Source organism: Notamacropus eugenii, chromosome 1 (assembly GCF_028372415.1).
Source record: "Notamacropus eugenii isolate mMacEug1 chromosome 1, mMacEug1.pri_v2, whole genome shotgun sequence".
Lineage (NCBI taxonomy): Eukaryota > Metazoa > Chordata > Mammalia > Diprotodontia > Macropodidae > Notamacropus > Notamacropus eugenii.
Window position 1 is genome coordinate 709126772 of NC_092872.1, and position 25249 is coordinate 709152020.

The 25249-nt window shown below is 35.7% G+C and overlaps 1 protein-coding gene across 7 annotated transcripts in view; it reads left to right on the forward strand.

The window, feature by feature from the left end:
* Positions 1 to 8734, forward strand: part of NFAT5 (nuclear factor of activated T cells 5) — a 142453-nt gene extending 133719 nt beyond the window's left edge. For all 7 annotated transcript variants that reach the window (XM_072636444.1, XM_072636450.1, XM_072636446.1 and 4 more), the window contains one exon: positions 208 to 8734. The gene's annotated coding sequence lies outside the window, so the exon portion shown is untranslated. The remainder of the gene's footprint in view (positions 1 to 207) is intronic.
* Positions 8735 to 25249: the final 16515 nt, after the last annotated feature.

Consider the following 25249-nt stretch of genomic DNA (forward strand, 5'->3'; position numbering starts at 1 on the left):
TGGTTTAGATAGATGCCAACAGACTGCATTTCTACATCTCATAAAAACTGAATATTGAATTCCAGAAAATGCTAAAAATAAGAGAAGAAATAGAATAAAATTATAGTTCTAAGAATGAAATTTTACTTTGGGATCTTTGAGAGTAAAAATAAGCTTATCAATGTATTTTCCTTTCAGCTGGTTATGGTTAATTCTTCTTTTTTACAGAAATTCTGTGAAGGAAAACCCAGTTCCAGGATGCCCTTGGAGCTTGTGACTACATTTGCATTAAAGTGAACGGAACTGATTTGCTCTATAAAACAAAAACTACACCAAAAAACTATGTTTGAATAAATATATAGATTTTTACCCTCCCTGTAGAAGAGCACATTTCTGCTACTTGTTGCTATGATTAATCAACAATATTATAGTATTTCATATTCCTAATAGCAATAATGACTAAGAATTTACGTTTTGTGTTCCTATTTGGTAAAAGTAATTGTTGCTATTTTCCTAAGCACAGTGCCGCTATAAGGTACAGTATGAATTCAAGTCCAATTCACTCAGTCATTATTGCTATTAGAAAATAACCCATAATGCCATTTTATTATAATTTGTTCATTATTTTTCTTTCCCACTTATTTTCTGTTAAGATTTTTCGAAAAAAGTACACCCATGACCGAAGCTAATATAGTCCATGTAAAAAGCACAGGTATTGGTCAAAGTAAAAGAATCATGTTTTCAGTTTTCATAAAGAGCCTGACGAGCTTACCAGTGACAAGTTGTAGGAAGAGTACGCTGAGAAGAGCCCGTCGTCTGTAAGCAGACACTCTGTTAATGGGACTGGGGAGAGCTGGAACGCTTTAAGGCTCCACAACAGAGTTGCTCATTGTTTTCTATGTGTTTGTACAAAGATGTTAACCTATAATTGTGCATAGAGTAGTGATGACCTTGTTCTACAAAAATGAAGGCGACAATTTATGGTAAATTTTGTTTTAATATTTTCTATAGTGTCCTGTCCTGTAGGAGTAATTGGAATGGCTGAAGTTTCAAGTCCTTTGTAATCCAATTTGCATTCTTCAATCAGAACTGAACCTAACTCAGCCTTAGACTAACATTCCTTTTTTATATGTATCCATGACTGTGTCTTCACTTTTTAGTTTGGTTGTAAGCAGCTATGAATACATTACTGGCTTTAGGATCCTCTAGCAGCTTAAAAAAAATAAGACCCCTTTGACCCAAGGTGATCTAGCAAGTCCTGCAACACAGGGAATGAGAAAAGGCCCCTTGCGTAAATTGGAAGGGGTAGGAATTGACTCCAGGAAAGACAATGCATTTTTTCCCATGAACGGTGCTGTTGTAAAGTCTTCAAAAAAATTTTTCCCTCCAATGGGAAACAGAAGCTAAGTTTTCTTGAAATACCACTTCTCCCTGAGCTGCAGTGACTGTCATATACTTGTCACCTCAGTGCTTTACAATTTTGAAGTGGTCACTTTCCTGATAGTTCCCATGAGCCTTAGGCTTTACAGGGTCATACTGTTCACTTAAAATGAAGAATTCACTTGTTATATCTGTAAAGAACAAAAGAACACACTCCGGGACTTGCAGGTGTAGCACGGGTTCTACAGTTTGGGTGCTTTGACCAACCCGAGGAATGTTTGCTTCTCACTACAGCCTCTTGTCTGGCCACATGCTTATTTCCTGTTCACCTTGTGGCATGCAGAAAACTGTTGTGGCAGTTTGGAGCCAAACCGGTGTGTGTAGCTTCTAAATCTCGGCATAATGGCTTTGGTGTTCTCGTCAGTTTCATTTTGTTTTATTGTCTTAAGTACAGAAGAATAGCCTGTAAATTGTTCAGCTTTTCTGTTTACTGCTGTATTATGTTTTTCTATCTTTGAATACTTAGTTGGATTGTGTCGAATTGTGGTGGTGTTGGTGTTGTTTTTATAACTAGATTTTTCTTATTTGTGATGGTCTTTCTCTGTTATTTGTATGCTTCCTCTACTCTGTCTTTGCCATATCCGTCTTTCTTCTCTCATATACATATATCTCTCCCTCCCTCCATCCTCCTACCTCTCCCTTTCTCCTTCTTTCCCCTCCCTTCCTTTTATTCTCTTTCTCTCTCTCCCTCTCCTTCTCTCCTCCCACCCCTCCCCCATTTCCTTCTCTCTCTGATTGAGAGGCATTGAATTACGTTTTCAGTAGTACAGGCTTCTTGCCGATATGAAGGGAACTTTTCAGAAAGAGACCTGCTCTGGGTCATTTAATTTTGAATACAGTTTTCAATCGTTCAAGTTTTGGATGGTTTATATCTAATGTGTGTTTCATTTTTTTGGAAAGCTATATTTTGTATTTAGGAAATGGTATACTATTTTGCTATTTGTACTGAGTGAGTACATTGGCATAAATATAAAAAATTTATATATATATATATACATATATATAAACTATTCTTCTTGCCACACATTTTTGTGGTAAATTTGTGCGTTTGTCTGATGTTCTACCACAACGTGGCGTCTGATAACAGTGAGGGGGGTTTTGTTATGTCTTTATTAAGTATTTAAGTACCTTTTGCAACAGAAATGACCTGTTCATCTGTGGCCATTCCATCGGGCAGTGCATTGTTATTAGTGGGCTAAGGGCAACTTCACTGTGTTTGCTGTGTTTGTCACTCAGCAATGTATTGGAGTAAGGAAACCAATTTTGGCAATTGTGTCATACGGTGTTTCACCAGAATGAGCCAATCAGCTTTTGCTCACTATGTATTTAATATTTTATTATTGTTATTATTATTAATTGGCTTACTTGTTCTATGCCTTTTATTTATAAATACACTAAAACCATATTACAGTTTTAATAAAGAACATTTTCCTCACCATATAATGCCCAGAGCTACATTTTAATTTCTCTAAACCCCCAATTTTTTCCTTTCCTTCCCTATCTTCTCCATTGAAGGGGAGAAAACTCCCCTAGGATATATAGTTCAGGATATGAGAAAGATCAGCTGTAACCCAGTGCTTCACTTCCCAAATGTAAAGCCCTAATAGAGTGTAGAATGTCGATGATAGTACCAGGGTGATCATACCCAGCTGCTATATAATTGGGGCATAGAAAACAAATTCTTTTGGTCAGTTTATTTCTGTGTTTTCCTAGAATATTTTCTCAGTGATGACCCAGAATCTTCAATGAGACCTATTTATTCACCATATTCCACGACTGGAATATTTGGTAACACTGTGGTTATAACTTCATCTTACAAAAAGATTGACTTGTGTACTGATTTACCATGTTTAGAAGAATGTGTTTATTATTGGGAAATAATCAGTTGTCAGTGCCAAGTCACCGGGGACCAATTTTCTGTTTTACAATATCTTATTGAGAACAGTACCTATACCTGAACTGTCCTGATTCCCAGTTTTGGGTGGAGGAAGAAAACCCAATGTGTTTCATAAATTTGGAGATTGTTTATTCAGAGGCTGTGCTGTGCTACCATATTCCTGTTAATTCACTAATGGTGACTTTTCTTTATTTTTTACTTTGTTAAATTTACATTATCTATTTTAGGTCAATGTTAAGTGTACAACATTCTGAACACGTGATTTGGTTACAAAAAGTATTTGTATTTTGAATGAAGGGTTAAGCTCAATGGTTGGTTTGTGCTAATACTGCTGCTTTCAAACAACTGTTACAGATGGGAAAGAGACATTCAGTGAGCCAGCAAAGAGCCTTAGAAGAAACAATTGATCAGAATTGTTTCATGGCAGAAGGACCTAAATATACTGTGAACCACATCTTATTTCCTTCATATTGCTATGTTCAACATGTTCTTAATTTCAGTAATGAACACTTATGCTTGGAGCTTATCTGCGTGTGAGTCATTGTGTGTGTTGTTTCCCTGGTTATTCATTCCATTATATTTTGATGCAAGTATAGAGAAGGACTGGAGATTTGTTTTTATTTCTGAACTTTAACATAAGGGGTCACAGTAACCTTTATAAATAAACTACCATACTGTGATTCAAGATTCACACTCTTTTTAGCCCAATCTTAAGCTAAAACACTTTAACAATTTTTATAAAAAAAAAAAAAATTTAAATTTTCCATGTTTTCCTTTTTGAATACATTACATTGTTTAAGAAGTGATATTAAAACAAAATGTGCTTTTTTCACAACAGTCGAACCTGAGAACATCTGGAAGTAAAGTCTGGAACAGAATATTGCCTTAATAATGAACAGATCCAAATTTCAGTATGAATGTTTACAAACATTCAACAGATGGAATCTTAAAAGTTTGTTTTATTGAGAAATTGTCTCTTCTAATATGTTTGCTAATTGGTAAATTAATATCCTATGAGCCAGTCAACTTCATTATTTTTGTGGTTGTACTCTGTACCATTTTTCTGGGACAAGAACCTTTATAGATGTATATATATCTTTGTCACAATGAGGACTGGTTGAGTAGAGAATGCTGATAGCAATCACAAGTAATAGCGAAAAGGTGAAAATGTGTGCTTTGGTAATCATGAGTCAGCAGGTCATCTTTGTCTAAGGACGGTACCATGTAGTGTAGAGTAAGGTAGCTTTCATCCTCCACCTATTTGTTTCAAAAGAATTAAAACTAATTATTTTGAAATATTTTAGTAATAAAATGGGCAGGTAATGTTCTTAATGTAAAAATATTAAGATAGTAAAACAAAAATTACTTTAGTCACGACTTCATCCCATGAACACTTTCTTACCTGCCTACTTCCCTTGAGCTCCAGTTGCGTTTTTTTTCTTCTGCTCCACACTAGTTTTCATTAATAGATGTAATTCAGTTCAGGTATTCTAGCACTAGCTACTTGTCTGATATAATTCAAGAAGCCTTTAAAAAAACATTTTATAGATCCACATTAAATACTTATTTTCAAGTGCCTTTCTTACTTTGACAATGCCATCTTTAAAAAAATTTTGTTTAGCATTGCCAGAAAATGTATACCTTCACACTGATGGTTTAGTATTACTAAACTGTCTTTATTTCCCTTTCTTTATTTCCTGCTAGTCTTTTCTCTGTTTCTTAACTATTGCCTTGAAATTTCTGTTAAGAAACATTGCCTGAAAAGCATTTTCCATAAGTTTTTATTCTCCTTTGTCATAGAAATAAAATATTTTATTTAACTCTTTTGAGGATGAGGGGAAAGTGTATGCTTTATTATTTGGATATAATATAAAATTACTAGAAATGAGCTGTTTCTCATTTTTAGCAATCTGGATCCACTTATACTTTATATGTGCTAATGGTATACTTGTGAAATAACACCATCCCTGTAACTCAGTGTACCAAGAAAGAGGTTTGTAAAGTGATTACCACTTTATAAGAGAATTAAATCCCTGGAGCACAGTTTAAGGGAAAAAAAAAAATCACCATACCCTTCTTTTTAAGTAGAAAGTGCAAAAACAAAGCTCAATGTTATATTTCTTGCTCATTTTTCTTTGAGTATATCAGAACTTCAGCTTACCTTATTTCAAAAACTAGCCAAAAACAAACAAGTTGCAGCTGAATTATTGAAGAGCAGAGGTGATTCCTTTAGGACAGAGGTCGTTAGGCAGTCAGACTCAGCTTTGTCCTGTGCTCCCCTCTTGATTTGTCCACATTTCAAACCTCAGTCAAATGTAATAAGGGAAAATTGAGCATAAGTAGGAAATCAGTGAAAGCAGTGAAAGTTAAAAAAGAGAAATTCATGGTGAGGTTCATAAGAAGCTGAGATGCAATTCCATCCTTTATTCCTAAGCGATAGCTAGCACAACCTCTCATCGTTTAGAAAGCATGGATATGAGTCTCTTGGAAGGAGACACTGGGGAGAAATCCACCTGCTCTCCTTGTGTGAGTATGTTCTCAGCACCTTGAGACTGCAGGCCTTTATGCAGTATTTTTAATATCCAGTTCACAGTATGCACTTTAATCATTACAAAGAAGTCAAGGGTGCTAAATTAGTGGTCATTCTTTATTAATGAATACTTTTTAATGATCTAAGGTACTTTGTCGTTTTTGTTTTGGTAAACCAAGACACTGTGGGTATTTGACTGTGTTGTGTGGATATCTTCCAAGTTATCTGTATAATTAGGATTAAGCCTGTGAAATCAAACCAGTCATAAAGGAAAACTACTAGGCATGAATAAATCTATTGTCTTTTTAAAAATCATAAAACCAAGCACATTAAATTTTTTTGTCAGCCCACATATTTGAGGGTTAATTCCATGTAATTTTTGTTATGTATATAAATATTATGGTATATAATTTTGTACATATAGTATATGTATATATGTATACTATATATAACTGAATCTAGCAGAAGGTTTTTTTTATTTTGGTACTCAACATGTAATCATGTTGATGTTATATGAACTTAGACAATTTATCCCTAATGGTTTATCAGCAATGCTATTAAATTTCATCAACTTGTTATCAGTAGGATCTGTAGAAATGAAGAGTTTAAATATATAGGTTTGGGTACACATAGACTCAGTGTGATTATAAATACTATTCAGTTAATTATTTGGTATAACATTCTCTTTGTTAAAACTGAAACATGAAATGGCTTTAATTTAAACATATATTTGGATTTTTCTATCTTTTAATTTTTTAATGAAACTTGACAGGTGCTAAAGTCTTCTGTTCATTGAATGGGTACATTGTGGACAGTGGTGAGACAAGCTTTTATCTTACCTACTTACCAGCATGAGGTAGCCCTGCTGTGGCTGGAGCGCTTATCAAAATAGAAACATCTTTCATTCCCTGTACCCACTGAGTTGTGTATGTGAGATAGTCAGCAAAGTGGCCAACTTGTTCTAACCTAAACAATTTCAAAAGCCATATGAACGTTAATTTCTAAGAAAGTGAATTATATTCTCATTTCTCTCAGCTGTTTTCAACCTTATAATCTGTAAAGTCGATATCTTGGGCTTTACTCTAGAAAATAAGCTTTCAAGTTTAGGAAAAGCCTTATCGTGGCATCATAATGTGGTTGTTTTTTTTTTTTTAAGATAAGACTTTTAAATATTAAAGTAGCCTTCTAGGAGGATTCACAGACTGGTCTCGTATGTACGAGAACTTAATGGAGAGCACTGTGTTAGTATGTGTTGTGTGTTTGCTTTAACCTATGCTTCATCTAGAAGTGAAATGAGGTGTTATGTTTCTCACTATGAATATTCATCATTGCTCTAGTAGTTCTGTGATCTCATCTACATGAACAAACCCTCAAAAACACAGATTGCACCCTATCATGCCTGTCTGTGCTGTGTGATTATTGTTCATGTCCTTCCTTAAACTCACCAAAGAAGATCTAAAACAAATGCTAAATCAAATAAGGTGTAGACAACTGAATTATAAAGGCAAGTAAATTTGTTCAGTAGTCCACGTGCTTTCTTAATTTTTCTGTACCCCTTTTCTTACTGTGTATACACCATTACTTTATCTATTTGTAACTCCTAGCTATCTCTGAATTGACCTAAGTATAAGGTAAAGCACACAACCTTTTCACATTTCAGACATCAAAATATATGAAATATGTGGCTTCCCAAAATTTTTACCTCCTTTCACACTGGTTACTTTGGGAAATTTAGCAATGGTAGTTACATAGGCACAAGATGAAAAACCAATTTCTTCACTCCTATTTGAAAATTGCCGTGTTAAATGATGCTGTATTGTAAATGATGCTCCTAACTGTCAAGGGTCTTGAATTTGGGAGTCATGAAAAGCCAGGTTCTAGGCCTAACTTTATCACTTAATAGCTGCGTGACCTTGGGCAAGTTACTTAAACTCTTTAAGTCTTAGTTTCCTCATCTATAAAATGAGAATAACAATCTGCCTATCTGAACAAGGCTTTTAGAAGACTTAAATGAGATATTATATGTAAAAACTCTGAAAAGTCCAAAGTGGCTATCAGATTGTAAAAGACAACCTCTCCTCTGTCACTGACCAGCACCCTAGTTTTGATATTCAAAGAATTCTACCAGATCTTTAGTCATCTTCCAACTGTAATTCTTATTGTAAAAAATTGTTTCAACTAAACATTAAATATCATTGAGTTACCTGAAATGTTACTTTTAGGTGTCATTTGCTTAACTTATAGAATCTTCTTGGATATATTACTCTTCTATGTTATGGCCCTCTGGTCCTTTTCCTTAATGGTGTTTGAGGTGTGTACCCTGTGATTTGTAGATGTACTTCATCACACTAAAATTGGGAAGATTTATTGACTTCACATTTATTCCATTGAATTTGAGTTATTTTCTTTTGATATAATGAATGCATCAGCTCACCTTGTTAGATAAGCTCCAAGCATTTGTTCCTTTTGACTCTTCCTCCCGCTGTTCTTTTTATTTAATCTTTCAATATGCTACAATTTTTCAGTAACCCATTCTTTAACCAAGTGGTTTATCTGCCTTTCTGCCATTTTTTTTTTTGCCAGAGCACACTGATCAACCACTGAGCTACCTTCTTCCATCGTCCTGCAATGATGTGAAGGTAGCACCAGATGTTCTTTTGTGCATTTTTGTGTATATGGCTTTCATAGTTGGGATTTTCAGAGCACTGATACCAGATGTTTTCAGTTTGTTCTCTGGGGAAATTTCATTTGCATCTATGTTTTTAGCTATCTGTGATAACTTGTTAAATATTAAAAAATATTTTGCTTCTATTGGGACATTTGTATACTCGCAACTATATTTCTGTAAACAGCTGCAGTCAAAAATAAAACATCGAAAGTTTTCTTTTTGTTGTGTTAACCGTGTCCCTTTTTTCTGTAAGAATTGTTAATGAATAAAATAATATATTGGTTGAAAAGAGGGAGAGATTACATCCTGGATCAGACAGATTGCCGTCCAAACTGCCACTGAGGTCTTTGAAGAGGAACTCAGCATTCCTTACCAAGACCCAGGTAATGCATATTAGGACTAACCAGGATCCCACCATTCCTTTCAGAAGCATAAGCAGGCTGGTCCTGACACAAAGTCTGTATTCAAGAAGTAAGACTGGAAAAATGAGTAAACAAAAGAAAACACCAAGGAAAAAATAGAAATAAGGATAGTTAAGACTCAAACCCAAAGAAGAGCATCCTCTACAAGCAAAGCCTTAAAGAAAAGCCACAGATTACTATGAAATTCCTAGAAAAAAATAAAATAAATTTTGAAAATGATCTATATAAAATGAGAGCCCTAGAGGAAGTAATTGGGAGTCTATACTAGTGAAATAAGGAGGAAGGAGTGGAACTTAGTATCTCACAGAGTGAAAGTTCATACAAATATAGTGGAAGGGAGGATCAACCTCATTTTCATTGAAACTGGCAAAGGAAAGTTGCATACACGTAGAAACTTAGTTTGGTGTAGAGAAATTCACCACAGAATCAGATGGGAATAGAGAGAAGGAAGATGAGAAGGGGAAGGGTAGAATCAAGCAAATCAAACCCTAGCTTCCTAGAGTGGATTGTAAAGGGGCAGGGGGGAAAAATAAGTACTGATATTAAGCACCTCCCTCTCACTACTGCTCCCTTTGTAAAGAGGATTGAGAGGGATAGAGATGGGTAAAATACAAGAGACCAGGATCAAGAGAATTCTGCAATTAACAATCGTAGCAACATGAAGGGGCCCAACGCAAGCTAGAATGGATTAGAAAGCAGGGTGCAACAATATGCTGTTTACAGGAAACACAAAATGGAAGGATTCGTATGGAGTTAAAACGAGGGGCTGGAGCAAAATCAATTATGCTTCAGGTGAACTCAAAAACAGTGGTAGCATTTATGACCTCAGACAAGGTAACACATTACAAGTAGATGATTAAAAGCCAAATGAAATGGCGTAGTATCTAAATGCTGAAAGACAAAATCGTTGAATGAAAGGAAGAAATAGTATGTAGCACCAGAATTTAACAAAGGGCAGACTGAGGCAGTTCTGAGAGAGATCCTTTATTAGCAGGGGCATTCCATCCTGGTTACAAAGGGGTCTTTTGAAATTCCTCCCTTTCTGCCAAAGACCTGGAATGAGAGTTGACAGTATCTTTTATACCTAGGTGTGGCCTCTTTCTGATTGGTCTTCCCTCATAAATATAATGCAATCCTGATTGGTGGACATTTTAATGGGCAGGATTTAATGAATCTTCAGCTCCTCTCTTTGATCCTGGATGGAGGGGAAAAGCAAGGACATCCCCTGGGGAGGGCCTTACCTCAAACTGACTTCTGTTTACTGGGTAAACCCCAAACAAAGATTAATGAGCATATGCCTTGGGGGTTGGGAGGAATTACCTTATTCTATTATACCCTTCAGAAAAACTTCCTGACTACAGGCTGGGATCTGAAGAAATGGATGGATTTACTTAGAAATACTGGCAGTAAATAATACAACCCAATATTAATTGTCCTCAAGTAAAGTATAATAATTGGAAATCTCCATTGTAACCTGAACCTTTTCAGACCTAGACAATTCTAACCAAAAGTTGGACAAGAAGTTCGGCCTGAATAGAATTTTGTTAGATATAATAAATCACTGGCAATTATTGAATGGAGTATACATATTTTTCATTTATGCAAAGCATCTTAAAAATAGGCCATCTTTTAGAGCATAAAAATATCAAAAAGACATGCAGAAAAGGAGAAATGTTAAATATCCTGTATCAAATGCACGTGCGCACACACACACACACACACAATTAGGGGCCTATAGAGAAAGAAATTAATCGGAGACTGATTCTAATGAACAAATGTGTCAAAAAAAAAACCAAATTAGACAAGTAATTTCATCAAAGAAAAATGACAGTGCTGAGATAACATACTAAAACTTTTGGGTACAACCAAAGCATTCCTTGGGAACATTTCTCTCTCTAAATTCTTTCATCAACAAAATAAGGACAAGAATAGGTTAATGACTTGATTATGTAATTTAAAAAAAAAATTAAAAAACCAACACATTTTGAAACCCTAAATAAACAAAATTGAAATTCTGAAAATTGAAGAGATTGACAAAATTTTAAGTGAACAACAACATTGAATGGATAAGATGAGGAACTGGGTGGTCTTTTTTTAAGCAATAAAATAGACTATTAGTTTGGCTTTTTTTTTTTTTTTTTACAGAGGAAGACCAAATTGTTAGCATCAAACATAAAAAAGAATTCAAAAGAAGTGAAAAATAAATAAAATCATCAGAAACTTTTGTTCAATTATATGCCAACAAAACTGACATAAAATAGATGAATGTTTACAAAAATATAAAATGCCCAGATTAACAATGAGAAATATAGAATTTAAACAATTTTATTTTAGAAACATGAACTCTCAAAAAAAAAAAAAAGGACAAGATGGGTTTAAACGAAGTGAGTTCTATCAATTATCCAAATAATAATTTCAGTGTTAAATGAACTATTTGCAAAAGTGGGGGAAAAGATCTTACCAAATTCCATCTGTGATATAAATATGGTCTTGACACCTAAAATTGGGGAAAATAAAGTAGAGAAATAAAACTAGAACAAAATCCAAACCAATATAATGCAAACATTTATTTAAAATGAAACATGAGCAAAGAGGCTACAGCAACATGTCAAAGAGACTGTGCACTATAATAAAGATTTATACCAGGAATGCAGCATTGATTTAGTATTAGGAAAACTAAGTATAATAAACCATATTAATTTAATTAATTGACCATTAATTTTTTATTCATATGACATCATTGCCTACAGAAAGAGTTTTGGGAAAATGCAAGAGCCATTTCTGTTAAAAATCTTAAAAAGAATAAAATGACTTCCTTAATACAGCAAACACAACATGCAATAAACTAGGGACCTTTCCAGTAATATCAGTGGCAGGGCACTATTATCATCAGTGTTATTTGATACAATTGTAGAAATGTTAGCTGTAGCAATAAGACAAAAAGAAATTGAGGAAATACCTATAGACAAAGGAAAACAAATGATCATGGTCTACTTGTAGAACCTTAGAAACAATTGGAAAATTAATTGAAACAATAACTTCAGAAGAGTAGCAGAATATAAAGTCCAAATCCACACATATACAACTCATCAGCCTTTCTTTTATTAACAAAACCCAATTAGAAGAGATTTTAAAAAATTCCATTTAATGTAATGAGAATATAGAAAATATTTAGGAATACACCCACTAAGACACAATAAGTATTTGAATATATGGACAAAAGACTTTTTACAGAAATAAAGTTAAAACCTAAATAAGTGTATTAAGGCAGCTAGGTGTCCCAATGGATTTAGCACCAGACCTGGAGTCAGGAAGACGTTTTCTTGAGTTCAAATTGGGCTTCAGATACTTGCTAGTTGTGTAACCTTGGGCAAGTCACTTAACTCTATTTGCCTCAGTTTCCTCATCTGTAAAATGAACAGGAGAAGAAAATGGCAAACCACGTCAGTATCTTTGCCAAGAAAAACCCCAAATAGGGTCACAAAGAGTCAGACATGACTGGAAAAACAACAGAACAGCAAAATAAATGGAAATATTGTTAATGGTTGAGTTGTACAGATATAGTAGAAATTACAATATCTAAATTACTTTATTCAGGATCATACCAATCAAATTATCAAAAGATTACTTCATAGAATTAGAAAAAAATCATAAAATTTATCTAATTGAACAAAATGTCAAGATTCTCGAGGAAAATAATTGAAATAAAGTGAGAGGAAATACTAGCAGTACCAGATTCCAAACTATACTACAGTCATCATTGAAAACAATTTGGTGCTGATTTAAAAAAACCAAACAGGTTGATCAGTGGATCAGACTATGTACAAAAGCTACAGCACCAAGTAAACCTAGTGTTCAATAAATCCAAAGACCTCAGCTATTGGGGTAAGAACTGACTGTTTAACAAAAACTGGAAAGCATTTTGGCAGAAATTGTGTTTTTGACCAACATCTCACACCTTAGTCCAGAAAAACTCCAAGTACATACATGATCTAGATATAAAATCATATCATAAACAAATTAAAAGATAAGAAAAAAACTTTGCAGGTATGAACACAGGAAGAATTCATTACTAGACAAGAGATAGAGTAGAACACAGTATGGACAGACAGATAAAAGATGGTAGCATAGCCGGAAGCACAGTTGAACTTCCTCTTTCTCTCCCTCCTCACACCCTGCCCCTTATAAGATCTAGAAAATACACTAGACCAAGTCTTGTCTGGAATATCCAAGAAAAACATCAGAGTAAGTAATTTTCCCTGCCCAGTTTAGCATAGGGAGAAAAACATATTCAAGGACACTAAGGATGGAGTCCTTGGAGCTTCCAAGCACTATGTCAGGGCAAGAAGAAGGATGAAATCCAGCTCCAAGGGGCCCAACCCTTTTCAGGATTAGATGTCAACTAGTAAGTAGCTCTGTTGTTCATTACCCATTCTGGGTCACAGATCCAAGACTGATAAAAGAGGACACTTATACTTGTATGGTGTTCTAAAATGAGGAATTTTTCCTACCATAAGACTGCTGAGCAAGGAGCAAATTTGGAAGCAAACAACTGTGGTGTGGTTTGACTCTTAAGACCATGCAGGATCTCATTTGCAGCATCCAATCAAGACTGAAGCCTCCGGTGGACTAACCAAGGCAGGAATCCCAGACCAAAGGGCAGTCTTCAGTTCTGTCACTTTGGATCTTGTTGCTCAGAACCAAACACAGATCAAGGAAGGCAGAAATCAAATTTTGTTCTGAATTAGACTCTTTTGGAAGCACTGATATCTTGCAGGTCCCCAGCCTAAGCTTTCCTGGATATACTAGAATAACACAACACTCAATGAATGACCTTAAAAAAGTATCAGCAGGAACCTAGAGAACAGTTGTTAGTCCAGACATTACCACCAGAAGTTCAAAGAGTCCAGCCCTAACATAAAATCTGAAATCAGGAAGTAGGTTGGAAATAATGAAAAAAAGAAAAAAAAGGATTGCACCATAACAAGTTATTAGGATGACAGGTGCATTCAAAGCTCAAACCAAGAAGAAAAATTATTCTAAATCATCTTTAAACAAAACCTCAAAGAAAAGTAGAGCTTTGGCACAAATTTAACTAGAATTCCTGGAAAATATGAAATTTTCACATTCAAAATATTTTTATAAGGGAAATGAGTGCTAGAGGAAAAAAATTAGGAATTAAGAGATATGGAGGAAAAAAGAAATGAAAGGGAATTGTAGCTTAGTACAAGAGGAACAAAACCTTGTCTTAAGAAAGAATCTGAAAATTAGAATGGGTCAAAGAGAAGATAATAATATTTGATGAGACGAGAAATGTTAAAGCCAAAAGACTAAAAAGAAGAAGAAAATGTCAGGTGTTTTATGAAACCTGGAAATAAATGAACTGGAAAACAGGTTGAAGAGGAAAAATTTAAGAATTATTGGACTATCTGAACATCGTGACAAAACTCATGAACAAACTTCAAGAACTCATAAAGCAAAATTGCCTAAATCTTTTAGAACCAGAGAGAGAAGTGGAAATAGAATCTAATGATCACTTCCTGAAAGAAATCTCAAAATGAAAACTCCCAGGGACATTATAGCCAAAATTCAGAGCAGCCAGGTCAAAAAAAATATATTGAAAGCAGCCAGAAGAAAAAAGAATCCAAGTGCTGAGAAACTACAGTCAGGCTCACACATGATTTAGCAACCATAGCTGCAAAGAATGGAGAGCCTGGAATACAATATTCTAGATAGTAAAGGTAGTAAGTTTTTAAAAATTTAATTAATTTATTTGTTTTCAGTTTTCAACAATCACTTCCATAAATCTTAAGTTTTCTCCCCCTTCGCTCTCCCCTTCCTCCCTTAGATGGCATGCAATCTTTTGTGGGTTCTACACATACATTCTTATTACACACATTTTCACATTAGTCATGATGCATAGAAGAATTAAAAAGAAAGAATAGGAGAAACCTTGAGAGAAAAAACAAAACAGAACATAACACAAGAGTAAAGAGTCTGCTTCATTCTGTGTTCTGATTCCATAGTTCTTTCTCTGGATGTGGATGGCATTTTGCCTCAAGAGTCCTTTGGGAGAAAGATGCATATACTCTAGCACTTCCCCCACAGCCCACAAAATACCTGTAAAAAATGATTCTCAACGAATTCTAGAGCAGCAGAAGCCACAGAACAACAGAGTTAAAGAGGTTTCCAGCCAAGGGTAACCTGGAAGACCAACAGGAAAGGTCTATCTCATGGCATACTACCCAGCCCTAGCTGTGTGGTACTGGGAGGAATAGGACCTGAACAGACCTCCAGGGCAGAATTCCCAGCAGGGAGGGTCCCAGATCCCTCAACCCACAAGCAACAAAGAAAGCTCCAAAGGTCAGTGTGGGAGGGCTTTCCCAGTTGGGTGAGAGGGGAATGGGGTTCCCCCAGCACTAGCCCCAGGCTGCAACAGCAGCAGTGGGAGGCAGCCAGCTACTGTGGCTGAGGAAGCAGCCTGGGTTCATTGTCCAGGCAGTTCAGCTTAAAGCCTCTGGTGGAATTGAGCAGAGGATCTGAACCTCAGCCCTCAGTGGCAGCCCCATCCCCACCCAAAACTCCAGGGGAACTGAGCAGCTGATTTGAATTTCAGCCTTGTACTGCAGAGAGGAGAAGCACTAGGACCCTCCTCTTGACAAAGGATTCAGAAGTCAAGTAACTGGCTGGGAAAATGCCCAAAAAAGGAAAAATAAATAAGACCACAGAAGGTTACTTTCTTGGTGAACAGGTGTCTCCTTCCATCCTTTCGGATGAGGAAGAACAAGGCATACTCTCAGAGGAAGTCAAGGCATCTGCCTCCAGTACCCTCAAAATGTATATGAAATGGGCTCAGACCATAGAAGAGCTTGAAAAGCATGTCAGTAGCCTGCTAAAGGAGAATCAAAAAAATGCTGAGGAAAATAATGCGTTTAAGAAGAGGCTAACTCAATTGGAAAAAGAGGTCTAAAAAGCCAGGAGACTTTAAAAAGCAGAATCAGCCAAATGAAAAACAAAGTTCAAAAGCTCACTGAACAAAATAGTTCTTTGAAAGAGAGAATCAAGTTCAGGGAAGCTAATGACTATGAGATAAACCAAGTACTTAGAAAACAAAACCAAAAGTTTGGGAAAATAGAAGATAATGTGAAACATCTCATAGGAAAAACAACTGACCTGGAAAATAGATCCAGGAAAGACAGTTTAAAAATTATGGGACTACTTGGAAGCCATGATCAAAAAAAGAGTCTAGACATTATCTTCCATGAAATTATCAAGAAAAACTACCCTGATATTCTAGAACCAGGGGACAAAATAAATATTGAAAGAATCCACTGATCACCCCCTAAAAGAGACCCAAACAGAGAAACTCCTAGGAACATTGTGGCCAAATTTCAGAGTTCCCAGGTCAAGGAGAAAATACTGCAAGCAGCTAGAAAGAAACAAATCAAGTATTGAGGTAATACAATCAGTGTAACACAAGATCTGGCAGCTTTTACATTAAGGGGTTGAAGGCTAGGAATAGGATATTCCAGAAGTCAAAGGAACTGGGATTAAATCCAAGAATCACCTACCCAACAAAACTGAGTATAATACTTCAAGAGAATAAATGGTCATTCGATGATGTAGAGGACTTTCAAGCATTCATGATGAAAAGACCAGAACTGAAGAGAAAATTCGACTTTCAAACACAAGAATCAAGAGAAGCATGAAAAAGTAAACAAGAAAGAGAAATCATAAAGGACTTTCTAAAGCTGAACTGTTTACATTCCTACTTGGAAAGAAAATATTTGTAACTCTTGAGACTTTTCTCAGTATTTGGGTAGGTGGAGGGATTACACACACACACACACACACACACATACACACACACACATATAGACAGAAAGTACAGGTTGAGTTGAATCAGAAGAGATGATATCCGTAAAAAATAATAAAATAAAAATTAAGGGGTGAAGGAGGAAAATACTTGGAGGAGAAAGGGAGAAATGGAATGGGGCAGGCTATAACTCATAAAAGAGATAAGAAAAATCCTGTCCAATGGAGGAGAAAACAGAGGAAGTGAGAGGGGAAAAGTGAAGCGCACTCTCTTCACATATGGCTTAAGGAGGGAATAACATGCACACTTAATTTGAAATGAAAATCTATCTTACACTACAGGAAAGTAGGGGAGGAGGGAAAAGTGGGGTGAGGGAAATGATAGAAGGGAAGGCAAATGGGAGAACAGAATAACTAGAAGTAAACACTTTTGGAAAGGGACAAGGTCAAATGAGAGAAAAAAGGCGGGGGGGGGGAACAGGGTAGGATAGAGGGCAATATAGTTAGTATTACACAACATGATTATTATAAAAGTCTTGTAAAATGACACATATATAGCCAATATTGAATTGCTTGCCTTCTCAGTGGGGATGCGTAGGGAGGAATTCAAAATATTAGAAACAAATGTTGAGAATTATTGTTGCATATAACTGGAAAATAAGAAACATAGGTAATGGGGTATAGAAATTTATCTTTCTCCACAAGAAAAGAGAGAAGATGGGGATAAGGGAAGGGTGGGGTATGATAGAAGGGAGGGTACATTGAGGGAAGGGGTAATCAGAATGCAAGGTATTATGGGGAGGAGGGAGGAGAGAGATGGGGAGAAAAATTGGAACTCAAAATTTTGTGGAAATGAATGTTGGAATCTAAAAATAAATGTAAAAAAAGAATACACTTGAAAAGGAATAAAGTCCGAAAGATCTAGAACAATTATAAATAATAAAAACTGAGAGGAAGTGGATGAGAGATCATCTTGAAATCTGGGAAGCTAAGGGTAAGGTATATAAGTATTGAGTTTTTATTTTTTTAGTATCTGTGTGATAGAGTTGTAAGAGGTATAAAAGTTAATGTAATTATTAAGTTGAATAGAAAAGTGTCAGGAGTGTTAAAACCAACATTTAATCATTTGATAACACAAGTGTATTGTTCTACCTGATAAAAAGAGACAGAACATAGTGAATAGATATATGGATTGGGAAAATTCTGAGCAAAAAGATTTGGAAAAAGCATGAAAGCCTACTTCAATGACATAGACACCTGGAAACAAACATTCTGTGGCTTTACCAAGGAAATCACCAATGTCTAACTTAGAAGGGACCATTAGAATATTGGTCATACCTGAGTTTGGTGCAATTGACTATTTGACTCAGGATCTGAAATCAGTGTTAAATATGACCACCAACACTGCCAGAAAAACCTCTGGTGGAAATGTCTTTGAATTTGACTAAGATAATTCAAAATGTCTGTTACTTTATCCAGCACACATTAAGTTTTGTCTGGCTATCAAAGCACTTTAAAAAAAATTTATTCTGCGATAAACTCTGGTCTCCTGCTATGTATGTTGGGGCAGACATTCCATTTGCTTTTCCACTGTGTATACACACAAAAATATACACACATATAAATGTCATTTTTAGAATATTTTTAAAGTATGCCAAGAAATTGTACTATTTGGGCTGAGAAAACACAATGTTCTTCATCTGTCAATTGCTGCTACTACTGTGAAGTCATTTTTTGAGCATTTTATGAAGTAGTGTTTGAACAAGAAAAAAAAAAAGTCCTTTGGGGATGTTTGAGGTCCTTGCACTGCCTTGAAGGACTTAGTCTATCAGAAATGGTCCTTGCATATTGTGGCTGTTACTGTGTATAATATTCTCCTGTATAATGTGCTCCTTTCACTCAGCATCAGTTCATATAAGTCTTTCCCAATTTTTCTGAAGTCAGATTGTTGGTCATTTCTGACAGCGCAATAATATTAATTACATTCATATACCACAACTTGTTCAGACATTCCCCAGTTGATGGGCATTCCCTCAATTTCCAGTCCTTGTTCAAGGTAGTAAATTTTTACAAAAGTTATAAATTTGCTATCACCAGAAATAACATCCACCAAAACTTCAAGGGGGAAGCTGGATCTTTAATGAAACAGAGGATTTCCAAGCACTTCTGATAAAAGATCAGAACTACATGTAAATTTTGAAGTGAAAACATAGGAGGTATAAAAAGGTAAACATGAGTGAGCAATTAACAAGAATAAAGGGGCACCTAGGTGGTACAGTGGATAGAGCGCTGGGCTTGGAGTCAGGAAGATCTGAATTTAAATCCAGCCTCAGATACCTACCAGTAGTATGACCCTGAGCAAGTCACTTAACTCTGTTTCCCTCAGTTTCCTTATCTTTAAAATGATCTGGAGAAGGAAATAGCAAATCACTCCACTATCATTACCAAGAAAATGCAAATAGGATCACAAAGAGTCAATTAATGACTGAGACAACTGAACAACAACAAAACACGAATAAGCTATTTGTGTTCTCTAGTGGGGAGATGAAAATATGTTCCCTCAGAGCCCTATCATTAGGAGTGATAGAGGGAGTTTAATTAAACAAAGGGCTCAGGATTGGTTCTGTTATATCTTGGTGATCTTAAAAAAAGAATGGAAAGGGAAGGGATGATAACTGATCATATCACTCCACTTACTTAATAAACTTCAGTGACTCCCTATGCCCTCCAGGAAAAAATCCAAAATGCTCTGTTTGGAATTCAAAGCTCTTTATACTCTAACTCCCTCCTGCCTCTTCAGTTTTCTTACACCTTACTCCCTGACACATACTCCTGACCACAGTGACCTTGGCTGTTCCATGCACCACACATTCCATCTCTCGGCTCTGGGTATTTTCTCTGGCTTTCCCCCATGCTTGGAATGCTCTCCTTCCTCAGTTTTGACTACTAACCTCCCTGTCTTCCTTCAAGTCCCAATCAAAATTCTATCTTCTGAAAAAAGACCAAGGTCTCCCACTGCATCCAGGGCCATCTCCAGTCACCTTGATGTATACCTTGCCACTGGACCCAGATGGCTTCAGAGGAGAAAATGAGGGTGATGAGTTTGCACAGCCCTACCTCCCTTAAATCCAATTCACTCACATGTCATGGCATCACCTCTCTGATGCCACGGTCCTCTTCCAGAATGAAGAACAGAAAACAACAGCAACAATTCCATCTGTACAGGAAGCCTTCCCTAAACCCTCAGTTCCAGTTTCTTCTCTCTTTTATTTCCTCCTCTCTAGTGTGTAAGCAGCTTGCTTTGTGGATGTTTGCTTGTGTGTTATCTCCCTCATTAGATTATCAACTCTTTGTCTCTTTTTGTGTCCTTAGCATAGTACCTAGCTCACAGTTGTTGCTTGGTAAATGTTTATTGAATGGGTTGGAGAAGGATAGGACAAATGATCTCATTATTTATCTAGTTTTCTATAATCAGGGTGCCCAAGTAAGTCTATACAAACAAGTAAGGAAGTTTAGGGAAGTGGGTGATCCTTGAACCTCATTCTCATCTGAACTGGTTAAAGAATGAAAGAATACACACATACATACATACATACATAGCTGGATACAAAAATGCATTTTATTTAACAGGGAAATGAGGGAAAGGGGAGATTAGATTAAAAGAGAGAGGATAGATTAAGGGAGAGTTTAGTCCTAATCAAAACAAACTTTAAGGATCTAAAAATCTGTTGATAGCAGGGGGTTTGGATTGGACTTTTTTGGTGGCAAAAAATTAGAAAATGAGAGTGGGGTGCCTGCCAACTGGGAAATGGTTGAACAAGTTATGATATGTATATGAATATATATTTATATATATGTATTTATCTCTATATATGTATCTCTACATGTATTTCATGGAATATATGCATATATAGTGCTTAAAGAAATTATGAAAGGGAGGTTTTCAAAGAAACTTAGAAAGATTTGTATAAGTTGATGTAAAGTGAGGTGAACAGAACCAGGAGAATGCCTTATACAGTAGCAGGAATATAATAAAGACAATTTTGAAAGACTGAAAGTACTCTGATCAGCACAATGACCAATTGCTATTCCAGATGACTCAATTTGAAACATGGGGAAGATGAAAGGGGAAAAGCAGATTTGTATTTACCAAAAATATTAAATTTTTATGTTTAAAATTAAATTTTAAAAAACAGACAATTCTGATTACATAAAATGAAAATGTTTTTGCACCAACAAAATCATAGCACTGGATATTAGTGGGGAACAAGAGTCATTTCCCAGTAGATAAGGGATCAAAGGATATGAACAAACAGCTCGTATAAGAAATACAAACCAGCAACCTTAACAAGCCATATGAGTGGATGCTTCCAATCACTAATAATAAAAGAAATGTGAATCAAAACAAGTTAGTGGTTTAAACTTTCCCAGAAAATCTATACAGATGACAAAAGATGGCAATAGTTATTGTTAGAGAGGTTGTAGCAAGACAGGGATTGGAGTAAATTGGTGGTGGTACTGTCCATTAGTACAACCATCCTGCAAAGAAATTTGGAATTAGGTAAAGTGAAAAGAAGAGTGTCTAACCTTTGGCCTAGAGATTCTAGTGTTGAGCATATACCCCAAGGAGGTCGCTGATAAACACCAAAATATTTATAGCAATACGTTTTGTGGTTCAAAGAATTAGAAAAGTAGATGCCCATTGACTGGGGGAATGGCTAAACAAAATATGGCACATTAATGTAATGGAATATTACTGTGCTACAACAAATGATATGTGTGATGACTTTGTTACTGTCAACAAAAAGTATTTACTTGCATGTTATGAAACTTCTGATTTAACTACAAAAACTAAAAAGCCCTATGCAATAGGAAAAGATCTCACGCTACCTGCTTTTAAAATGTCAGAAATTGTTCATGGGAAAAAGTATGGGGATAAAAATCATAAAATTTCTATATCAAATGATACTGTTTCCAAATGAATTTCTGAATTTAGTAACAACCAATTCCAACAGCTTATGACTAGGCTTAAGGGCAGTCCAAAGTTTACAATTCAGTTAGTTGAAACAACTGATATTTCTAACATGGCACAGTTGTTACTTTATATGAGATATGTTTATGAAGGAGGCATACATGAGGAATTATTGTTTTATCACCCTTTGGAATGGTACACAGAGGGGAAGATAAACATACATACATACATACATATATGTATACATATGTGTGTACATATATATATATATAATTTCTTAGAGTCAATGAATTTTTCACAAATGAAGGTGTAAAAATTGCTTCAGAGTCTTGGAGCAATGATGGGCAAGAATGTTGGATTGGTAGAAAAGTTAAATCTGATAGCAATGAACACATCACTTTTACTCACTGCATGATCCATCTGGAGCCAAATATGTCGTAGCCAAAATATATCATCAGAGTTAGATGCTATGCTTCTTGATACTACCAAAATCATCAACCTCATTAAAATCTATGCCTTTAACAGTTGCTTGTTTTCAAAGCTTTGGAAAGACATGTACTCTGATGACAAAAGCTTATTACTACATGCAGGGGTAAGGTGACTCTCAAGAGGGCAAAGTTTAAATGGAAAAGTAAAATTGAAAGATTAAGTTGTTTTTGATGGAGCAGAAATCTGATTTTGTTAAAATTTTTAAATAATGATTTATGACTTTCAAAACTGTGTTATTTGTCAGATATTTAAAAAAAACATGGATTTAAACATGTCACTTCAAGGAAAAAATTGTAACATATTTATGTTAAAAGATAAAATTGAAAGTTTTACTTAAAAAGTTAATATATGGGGCAAAACCAAGATGGCAGAATAGCAGCAGGGACCTGCTTGAGCTCTCCCCCAAAACATCTCAAAAGACCTGTAAAAAATGACTCTAAACAAATTCTAGAGCAGCAGAAGATACCACGTGACAGACTGAAGCAAACTTCCAGCCCAAGGCCATCTGGAAGGTCAACAGGAAGGGTTTATTGCACAAGGTTAGGAGCAGAGTGCAGTTTAGTGAGTATGGATAGAGCTGGAGCAGGCTTTTAACGGAAACTGAATTGCTGGTGGCTGTGGCATTTTCCAGACTTCTCAACTCACAAATGCCAAAGATAGCTTTGAAGGTCAGTGGGAAGGGTCTCTCACCTGGCTGAGAGGGGGGGGTGGTCTGGTTGACCTCAGCCCCAGTCCCAGCCTCAGGGCAGTGACAACCATAGCCAAAGCTGTGGCTGCTTCTGGAACCCTCCACTTAACAAAGAGTTCAAAAGTCAAGTAATTGGCTGGGTGACTGCCTCTGGAGCCCCACCACTTAAGAGCTCAAAAGTGAAGTAATTGACTTGGAAAATGAGCAAATGGTTTGTGTGGGGGAAACAAACTCATGATTCTTACTTTCTGAGTGAAAAGATATTTTCTCACCTCACCTCATTGGTGATGAGGAAGATCAAAACATACAACTAGAAGAAGACAACAAAGTCAATGCTTCTGCATCCAAAGCCTCTAAGAAAGGTATCAATTGGTCTCAGACCATGGAAGAACTCAAAAAGTATTTTAAAAATCAAGTAAGAGAAGTAGAGAAAAAATTGGGAAGAGAAATGAGAGTGATATAAGAAAATCATAAAAAAATGAGTTAACGGGTCTCTAAAGGAGATAAAAAAAATGATGAAGAAAATAATATCTTTAAAATTAGACTAACTCAAATGGCAAAAGAGGTCCAAAAAGCCAAGGAGGAGAAGAATGCCTTAAAAAGCAGAATGGGCCAATTGGAAAAAGAGGTCCAAAAGCTCACTGAAGAATATAATTCCTTCAAAATTAGAATGGAGCAAATGGAAGCTAATGACTTTATGAGGAATCAAGAAATTATAAAACAAAACCAAAAGAATGAAAAAATAGAAGACAATATGAAATATCTCATTGGAAAAACAACTGATCTGGATAATGGATCCAGGAGAGATAATTTAAAAATTATTGGACTACCTGAAAGCTTTGATCAAAAATAGAGCCTGGACATCATCTTTCAAGAAATTACCAAGGAAAACTGCCCTGATATTCTAAAACCAGAGAGTAAAGTGGAAATGGAAAGAATCCACCAATCACCTCCTGAAAGAGATCCCCAAAGGAAAACTCCTAGGAATGTTGTAGCCAAATTCCAGAGCTCCCAGGTTAAGGAAAAACATATTGCAAGCAGCCAAAAAGAACCAATTTAAGTATTGTGGGAATACAATCAGGATAACATAAGATTTAGGAGCTTCTACACTAAGGGAACAGAGGGCTTGGAATATGATATTTCATAAGTTTAAGGAACTAGAATTAAAACCAAGAATCATCTACCCAGCAAAACTGAGTATAATACTTTAGATGAAAAAATAGAATTTCAATGAAATAGAGGACTTCCAAACATTCTTGTTGAAAAGACTACAGCTAAATAGAAAATTTGACTTTCAAATACAAGAATCAAGAGAAGCATGGAAAGGTAAACAGGAAAGAGAAAATATAAGGGACTTATTAAAGTTGAACTGTTTACATTCCCACCTGGAAAGATGACATTTGTAACTCATGAGACCTTTCTCAGTATTAGGGAATTTTGAAGGAATATATGTGTGTGTGTTTGTGTGTATGTACGTAAGTATGTATATGTATGTATATATATGTGTGTGTGTGTATGTGTGTGTGCATGGATATGTAGGGAGAGAGACAGAAAGACAGAAGGTACAAAGTGAGCTGAATATGAAGGGATAATATCTAAAAAATAAAATTAATTGCTGAGAGGAATGTACTGGGAGAAAGAGAAAGGAATTGGTAGAATGTAATAAATCATCTCACATAAAAGAGGCAAGAAAGAGCATTTATAAAGGAGGAGAAGAGGGGGAAGGAGAGAGGGTAAGTGAGACTTACTTTCATCAGATTTGGCTTCAGGAGGGAATAACATACACACTCAATTGAATATGGAAGTTTATCTTACCCTACAGGAAAGCAGGAGGGAAGGGAATGAGAGCAGGAAGAAAATAGAAGGGACATCAGATTGGGGGAAGGGGTAATTGGAAGCATATACTTCTACAGAGGGACAGGTCAAAGGAGAGAATAGAATAAAGGGAGGTTGGGATAGGATAGAAAGAAATATAGTTAGTCTTTCACAACATCACTGTTATGGAAGTGTTTTGTATGACTACACATGTATAACCTATATTAAATTGCTTGCCTTCTCAATGAGTGTGGAAGAGAAGGGAGAGAATGGGGAACTCAAAGCTTTAAAAATGAATGTTAAAAATTATTTTTACATGCAACTAGGAAATAAGATATATAGGTAATAGGGTATAGAATTCTATCTTGCCCTACCAGAAAATAGAAAGGAAGGGGATAGGTAGAGGGAGCGTAATAGAAGGGAGGACATATTGGAGGAAAGGTAATCAGAATACACACTATACTGGGGTGGGGGGAGAGGGGAGATGGGGAGAAAATTTGAAATTCAAGATTTTGTGAAAGTGAATGTTGAAGA